We start from the raw sequence: 7,789 nt of genomic DNA on the forward strand, positions 1-7,789 counted from the left end.
CATAAGCAAAATTTTCATAAAATGTGAAGTGAGGAAACAGTATATCGATACTGTGCTTTCTCATTCACTTAAAAACCTATAGATACGTGTATGTACGAGAATGTATACATAGAGAGAAATATACTAAAGCATGGGAAAATGTTTAAAATAATACACATTAAAGAGTTAAAGAAGAGACCTCTCAAAATGTAGACTGAACCATGGGAAAGAATATTGCATTATTTGAAAATGTTACAGTAAACCAATGCTCATTCTTGTTCAGAGGAGGTTTTCCTGACCAGCAGACATCATGCCATTAATTGGTGATTCCGCAACCCAGGGTTCTTACACCTCATGGGTCTACCATCATTTCCACATGGTTCCCATGATCGTCATGTGTGTTGGAAGAAAAAGCATTAAAGTTTCAGTGACCTGGCCCAAAAGTGGACTCTTCATTTCTGCTCACTTCCCATTGGCTAAAACTTGGTCACCATGGCCATAAAAAATGCAAGTGATTCTGAGAAATGTGGTCCATGTACCCAGACATAGGAGGAACAATTCTGATAAACATCTAGCAGCCTGTGCCATAGGGAATCAGAGGTTCTGAGTTTCTAGCTCTCTGCCTCTTCAGGACAATAGTAAAACTCAAAAGAAGTGGAGGGACCAAGAGACTTGAGCCTTCTCCACAGATCTCCAACATCAGCACCTCCATAGAATTTTTTTTCATTTTTATCTGAATATTTCAATTTTATCTGAATTCAATTTTGTCTGAATTTTTTTAAATTTTATCAGACAATAGATTTCTTTTTTCAATTTTATCTGAAATACAATCCAAATAGAGCTTCAAGACAAATCCCTAGCCCCCATTTCAGTACAAAAATTCTGAAACTGTTACTGCGCTGATTACCTTCTGAGGGACCCAGACAAAGTCAACCATGAACCATCAAGTCTCAAGATGTCGGGAAATCCTATAAACCTGGATTCAGGTGTGCCATGATCAGCCTTATCCTTATTTTGCTTCCCTGTCTATAAAATGGTGATAAGACACCACCCCATCTATTTCAAGGAAATGTGAGCTTCACAAAAGGTAATATACACAGCACTTTGTAAACTGAAAAGAAGTACTAAAAGTTATTCTTAATCATAAAGCATTGAGATCCATCTATTCTCTTCTCTCATCTTTGTTTTCTCCTTCCTTACTTCCTCTATGTATTATTTACCTGATCTCTTATAAAAGAGGTAAATAATATACACCTACTATGCACTCACAAATACTTAAAATGTTTTAAAAATTTTAATGTGGTATCTTAAACTAAAACCCACTACAATTTAGTCCCAGGGAAGAGAGTTCTAGGGAAGAGCCAAACAAGGACATATGAACAAAAGGTAATACTGGGCAACAGGATTAGATTTGAGGTAACCAAATCAGACAGGTGTATGATCCTTTCGTCTCAAAAAGTAGGTTGTGATAGATCAGCCATTCCATGCTTTAACGGGGTAGAGAGAACAAAAAGGCTGAATTTCCAGCTATCCAAAATGTGGTTCCCATGGTGCTTGCATTGAACTGGAAGAGAAGAAAGGAAGTGATGACTAAGGTGGATGAAAGGCCAGGTGCTGTGGCTCATGCCTGCAATCCCAGCACTTTGGGAGGCTGAGGCGGGTGGATCACTTGAGGGCAGGACTTTGAGACCAGCCTTGCCAACATGGTGAAACCCCATCTCCACTAAAAATACAAAAATTAGCGGGCATCATGGTGCATGCCTGTAATACCAGCTACTCGGGAGGCTGAGGCAGAAGAATCGCTTGACCCCGGGAGGCAGAGGTTGCAGTGAGCCGAGATTGCACCACTGCACTCCAGCCTGGGTGGCAGAGGAGACCCAGTCTCAAAAATAAATAAATAAATAAAATTAGGTGAATGAAGGGTTAAAACACTAAGTAATGAGCTCTTCTGGCATGCAGAAGACATCCAGCGCTCCATGCCTGGGTGGCTCAACCCATCGCCATCAGATATGGCAGAACAAAATGTTAGCGTGTGGGCAGTGAAATCAGTTAGCAGGCTGTAGCAATGCCACTGATAGAATAATATGACCTCAGAAGCTATGTGCCCTTTTTTGAAGCCAACAACTGTCTAGCAGGATTTTGGAGGCACTCAAAGTCTTACAATTATCTCTCCCTCCTGCCTTCAGATATTCAGAATGTCTTTAGCAAGACAATCTTGTTTCACAATCACAGATAAACTTCCCATGCCGATGTATATGTTCATATAGATAGGTTATGACTAGCAGGTAATAAGGGTCCTGTTTTGATAAGACTTCGAGTCCTAGATACCTGAAGAGGGTGTGGAGGAAGGGAGGCTAGGGCTTCCCCAACAATTTCATCTATTTTAAGCCTTATCACTTCTGAAACCTGTAATCATACCAGATTTTTAGTTGTCATTTAGGTCTCTGAAACCTGCCAGGAGCTTTTCTTAATGCAAAAATAAATACATAAATAAATAAATAAATGTCCACTAAGTTCCACCAATACAGGACTGACGTAAGTAAAGACCAGTATCTTCATACAATGGAATACCATAAAATTATCAACAAACAGTACACGGTATGGATGGTCTCTAGATCTTACATCGAAAAATCTCCAAGACCCATTCAGAAAAGCAAGAAAAAAGGAAGGGGGTAGATAAACTCTATCTGGAGGTGCTTACGTATGCATTAAGAGGAATACAGAAGAAACTAAGAAGAGAGAGGTTGAAAACAGGGAAGATGGTGACAAGCAGGGGCATATCTAGGTCTGAAGCTTATACAATTTGGGGCAGCTTCTTTAAGAAAAAGAATGTGAAGGTATGAGTACAATATTAGTTCAGAGCTTTGGAAGGGACTCTTGGAAGGAGTTCTAAGCTTAAGCTTTGCTAGCTTCATGGTAAATCCACTACTGGGGACAAGTAGGAAAGGGAGAATATTAAAAAAAAAATTTTGAAAGCTGATTGAAATCGGAGTCATTTATATCTATTCATAAAACTTAATTTAAAAAAAATCAATGTATTTGCCAAAATAGCTCTGGAGAAAGAGAACTGACTAGGTGACCAGGCCTCATGAAAAATGTGGGTTCCTATAACCAAATTCATAAAAGGAACATTGCAAAAATGACAACAGTAACCACTGAAATATAACATTTCACCAATTACATTAGGAAAGTTAAAAAGTTTTAAAGGCTGGGTGTGGTGGCTCATGCCTGTAATCTCAGCACCTTGGGAGGCTGAGGTGGGAGGATCACCTGAGCCCAGGAGTTCAAGACTACCTTGGGCAACATGAGGAAACCGTCTACAAAAAGTAAAAAATCAGCCATGCATAGTGGTGAATTCCTGTGGGAGGCTGAGATGGGAGGATTACTTGAGCCTGGGAAGTCGAGGCTGCAGTGAGCTGTAATCACGCCATTGCACTCCAGCCTGGGCAACAAAGTGAGACTCCGTCTCAGAAAAAAAAAAAAAAAAAAGTTTTAAAAACGCACAGTTAGTGAGGGCATGGAGTGTCATACATTGCTGTAATTTGGTATAAATGACCTCCATGAAGAACAGTTTGCCAAAGTCTCCCACAATTACAAATGCACCATTTGACACAGCAATTCTACTTCCAGGAATACATTCCACAGGTAGACTAGCATGTGTGCTACGCAACAGATGTAAAGGTTATTCACTGCAGCATTGTTTGTACTACCAAACTACTGGGAAAAATGTCAATAGGAGACTACACCCACTCAATAAAATCTTGTACAGCTGAAAAATAAATAAGGAAGCTCTGTATGTGCTCATATAGAACAATCTTCAACCTATATTTTTAAGTGAAAAATGCAAGTTTTGAAATATTCTGTGGACTATCATTGATGTAATATATTTTCTGTAAGTGCAAAATATTTTTGGAAGCATTTCACAAACAACTTGTAATACTGGGGCCTTGAGAGAAGATAATCGGATAGCTGGGAAACGTGTGGAGGGAGACATTTACTTCTGTGCTTTTAGCTTTTGAAGGATGTCAATGTGTAACTTTTTCAAAATATGTTTTGAAGATAAACACAGATCTTTAATATTTGCAAAATTCACACCAGCCCTAAATTCTAATCAAGCCTGAGACTGTTCAGAGGGGTGCCTAGTGAAGCCCTAAACCTTCACATCAATTCCACGTTTGATGCAGATCAAACTAGGGATAAGAAAGGTTGAGAACATTGGGCATTTTTTCCCCTCCACTGAAGGGTATACTACTTACATTAAAAAGACTGATTATTTATTAAATGATTCAATGATTTCATGATTCTAAATAAAACCTTTTCCAGGAACTTTTTTTTTTTTTTTTTTTTTTTTTTTTTTTTTTTTTTGAGATGGGGTCTTACTCTGTCACCCAGGCTGGACTGTAGTGATGCGATTATAGTTCATTACAACCTCAAACACCTGGGCTCAAGTGATCCTCCTGCCTTAGCCTCTGTTCCAGTTCTTCTGTAAGCTCCCAATCTAATGCTTTAGATTCTTAGATTCTCAATAATGAAGGGACCTCCTTTTCCCAAGCCCTGTATCAATGAACTCTATCAAGAAGAGAGGTGTCTGATTCGCCAGAGGAGACAGAAAAGAACATTGGTACCCAGTGAGTGTTCCTTTATTTAGAAGGCAAGATCCCTTGGGACATGGTTAAAATCCAAACCTGAGGACACACATTCTAAAAGAAATGAGTCTGAGATGGGAAGAATATTGGATCCTAAGTATGGTAATTATTCTAAAAAGAAGAAAGTTGCCACTGCCAGCCTGGGCAACATAGAGAGACCCCACCTCTACAAAAAATTAGCTGGGTATAGTGGCACACTATGCTACTCGGGAGGCTGATGCAGGAGAATTACTTGAGCCTGGGACTTCGAGACTGTAGTGAGCTATGATCACACCACTGCACTCCAGCCTGGGTGACAGAGTAAGAGCCTACCTCAAAAGTCAAACAAAGAAAGCTGCAGCTGGTGGAGAATGCTAACTCCACCCTCATACAATTAGAATATATGAGAAGTCTTTTGCTACTAATAGATTGTGTATTCCAAGAGTGATTTAGAGCTACGAAGGCATATCAAGATTTACTTTTTTTTAAGATGACTAAAATTTTCAGAGCAAGCTTGTGATCTGATGCACTTATTTCCACAAGATGGTGCTATAGCTTCTGCTAAGTACAAAACTCACATTTCCTTTAGGAACTAGAAATACAAAATACGTTTCTAATTGAGAACCAAATCTGCATGCGCTCTGGCAAGTCTGTTAAAGAAACACATTGTGCAAAAACGTCCCGGTGGAGGTGGAGGTTGATTTGGGCCTAAAGGGTGAAGATTGTTCCAGGTAATAATACCTTCCACCACCTCCACACATACCTGAGTTGATGTCCCAAGGCTTCATGCAGCCTTCAGCTTCCTCTTTGTCCAAAATGCTGCTCCTCCTACTATCAGGTAGGTGTGTGTGTGCGTGTGTGTGTGTGTGTGTGTGTGTGTCAGACATGGGACTGAGGAGTGGCCCAGAGCTCCCACCACCATAGAAATGCAGCTCCCACGGCCACCCACACTTCCACCCAGGGGCAGATCAAGCCTCGCCCCTTCAATAGAGCCTTTCCTTGCCACTCTGTCCCACGTGAATCACACCTGCCTAGGGGTACAAGTAATAATGCAACAGAATGTTTTAGAATACCATTTTTCCGTTTCCATCTAAGTGTGCCAAGTTTTGGCAGGGGGGCAGAGTCCATTTTACAGCCCACGGCAATGAGGATCCTACCTTGAATTTATCCAGTGATGCTATCACAAACACTGGCAATCTCGAGTAAGTATTCAGTCACCTTGGCTGGCAGCCCGGGTGACTGGGAGGATGCTGGCCCCGGTTGGCCACTACTTGGACCTAGAAATATGCTAAGTCATCACCTTTTTGGAGTTGTTTGATCATCTCTAACAGGATAGGATTAAACTGTCCTGATTTTTCTTAATGTCTTGTTTTAATGACTTTAACATCTTCAGTATCCCTCTCCTGACAGAGTCATAGAAGTGGGAACATTTGTATCACAAGGGAAATAGAAGGATGTTCCTGCTAAAGTGAATGGCACCTCCCTTCCTATTCATCTTTATTCTTAAAAAAAAAAAAAATTTGGCCGGGCATGGTGGCTTACGCCTGTAATCCCAACACTTTGGGAGGCCAAGGTGGGTGGATCATTTGAGATCAGGAGTTGGAGATCAGTCTGACCAACATGGTGAAACACCACCTCTACTAAAATCACAAAAATTAGCCGGGAGTAGTGGCAGGCACCTATAGTCCCAGCTACTCAGGAGGCTGAGACAGGAGAATCGCTTGAACCTGGGAGGTGGAGGTTGCAGTGAGCTGAGATCACACCACTGCACTCCAGCCTGGGTGACAGAGCGAGACTCCTTCTCAAAGAGAAAAAAAATTTTTTTTTTAAATAGAGATGGGGTCTCACTATGTTTCCCAAGCTGGTCTTGAATTCCTGGGTTCAAGCAATCCTTCCGGCCTCCACCTCCCAAAGTGCTGGGATTATAGGCATGAGCCACTACGCTGGCCTCATCTTTATTCTTGTCTCCATTTTTCTCTATTCTATTCTGTGTCTCTGTGCCTTGGCGGTCAAAAATGTGACATAGCTATACAGTCAGTCCTCCTCATCCACAGGATCCACATCATAGCTTCAACCAACAATGGATCAAAAATATTCAGGAAAAAAAAAATGGATGGTTGTGTCTGTACTGAAAATGTACAGGCTTTTTTTCTTGTTATTGTTCCCGAAACAACACAGTATAATGACTATTTTCATAGGATTTACATTGTAGTAGGTATTAATCTAGAGATGTCTTAAAGTATACAGGAGGATGTGCATAGGTTATAGGCAAAGACTAAGCCATTTTATGTCAGAGACTTGAGCATCTGGGGATTTTGGTATCTGTGGGGGGTGGGAAGGGTCCTTGGAATCAATCTCCTAGGATGACTGGACATGGGGGATCACTCCTGCTCTCTTTTGCTACCATATCCTCTCCACTGCCACAGAGGTAAGGGCAGGGTAAGTGGAAGCCTAGGGCCACAGAGACAACAGGGTACTCTGGGCTCACCATCAAGAGTAGAGGAGGAAACCTGTTGAGCTGCTCTAGGAGTAGAGGCTGCCTTTTGGAAGATGAGTGGATAACATGGATTAGGATGGAAGAGAATACTCATACCTAAGAACAATCACTGACTGGGGACTTTGACAGTGGATGGAACACCTCAAGAAATAGGCGTCAAGGACCTGAGATGAGGGATGAGGCCAAAGACTTTCTATCAGCAAAAAGGAAGGACAGAGTTAGGCCGAACTAAGGACATTTCTGTGTTCAAAATAAATAGCATGCTGTTATTGGGTTTGTCTTATATTATTATGTCTATCAGAAGAAGAATACACAAAGATACAACTTACTTACTTATACCTACTTATAACTTACTTATACAACTTACCTACTATGTCTATCAAAAGAATACACAAAGATACAATTTATTCTTTGAATAGCAGCAGATTTTAGTCTAAAATAGATAAGATACAAAAAAAAGTAACGTGTATTTTCTAGCTTCTCCCAAATAGAAAAAAATAAAATATATATGTATAAAATGATTTAAAAAAAAATATTTGGCTTTAAGCCCTCATCACAGGAATTCTTGGAACTCTCTCTCTTCCGACCGATGTAAGACACAGTATAAACATCTTCGTATGTGTCAGTATGTATTTGTGTGTTTTGGGTTCTCATCTGATACCAAAAAGAGTACAATATTACTCATAAA

Source organism: Macaca mulatta, chromosome 3, assembly GCF_049350105.2.
Source record: "Macaca mulatta isolate MMU2019108-1 chromosome 3, T2T-MMU8v2.0, whole genome shotgun sequence".
NCBI lineage: Eukaryota > Metazoa > Chordata > Mammalia > Primates > Cercopithecidae > Macaca > Macaca mulatta.